Source organism: Parus major, chromosome 3, assembly GCF_001522545.3.
Source record: "Parus major isolate Abel chromosome 3, Parus_major1.1, whole genome shotgun sequence".
Taxonomy (NCBI): Eukaryota; Metazoa; Chordata; class Aves; order Passeriformes; family Paridae; genus Parus; species Parus major.
Genome location: NC_031770.1, coordinates 58,276,673 through 58,277,753, shown reverse-complemented (window position 1 = coordinate 58,277,753; position 1,081 = coordinate 58,276,673). Strand labels below are relative to the sequence as shown.

The window sequence follows — 1,081 nt, the reverse complement described above, 5'->3', positions numbered from 1 at the left end:
GGAGGTGACCATCTTCAGTTTTCATGTTGTAGGAATATGTTCTGGCTCCAGCTGGTGCATAAATGCCACTCCCTGTGGAGAGCACAATAGTCAGTCCAAGAAGAATTTAAAAAATCATGGTGTCCTAAGTGTCTCTACTGATAGCTTATCCATTGTTCCCCACAGATTACAGTCATTTTAGTCTCATCAAAAGTGATCATACAGAGCTCATGCTTTGGCAAAGAATAACATTCGTTCCCTCAGATGAGGTCTGCTCAGAGTAACTGAAGGCAGAGGATGTTTGTTTTTTTATTTTATAACTATATTTATGGTCTTCTCAGTTCTCTTTTCTCCTGTATGCACTAGGGTTGATAATTCCTTTTTTCTCAGCTGACTAATGTGAAAGGACCATCTGTTGATTGAGACGATACAAAACACAACACAGGCAAGTTAGGGTCACAAAGATGTTAATTTTTTTGTCATTATCCAAATCATAGGCCTATCCTCATGAACAGAAGGAGACAACAATTGTACAGCCCCCTTTACACTGGCTGAGAACTCCACCCTTCATGGGGAGGAGCTCCTCATCTGGTCAGCACCAAGCAACAGAGGGAAGTCAAAGGTCTGTCATACCTATCACTACAGAAGCCCGTCAGGTATTTCACATGAAAAGTTCCAAAACAATACTGTGGTTGCACAGCTCAGTGAAGATACTGGTCTATTAATGAAATACTGGTCTATATGAAATATATTATTCCATAAGCTGAGCTCTGAAAAAATCAATGCTACATTCTAAAATGAAGATGTGGACTTCTTAGCAGAGTTACAACAACAGGCCTGAACATGTGTTTTTAACAGTTTTCCATAACAGTGTTAAATACAGGCATATAAATAAGTCTCTCATTTGGCAGAATAAATATAGCCACATATATAGTTTATGAGTATATTTGCAGCTCAGCATTCAATCATAGACTTAGAAGTGGAGAGGAAAATAGCCTTAAAAACCTCAAAAATTTCTATTCGGTGATAGTAACCTACTACTTGTTTAGAGCCATTAAAAGAAAAGTTAATCTTAAGAAGCTAGGGAAAAGAAAACACTACA

At 37.9% G+C, this 1,081-nt stretch overlaps 1 protein-coding gene across 1 annotated transcript in view; it reads right to left on the bottom strand.

Moving 5' to 3' along the window:
- LOC107201269 (pantetheinase) overlaps positions 1–1,081 on the bottom strand; it is a 14,360-nt gene that overhangs the window by 6,956 nt on the left and 6,323 nt on the right. The window lies entirely within an intron of this gene.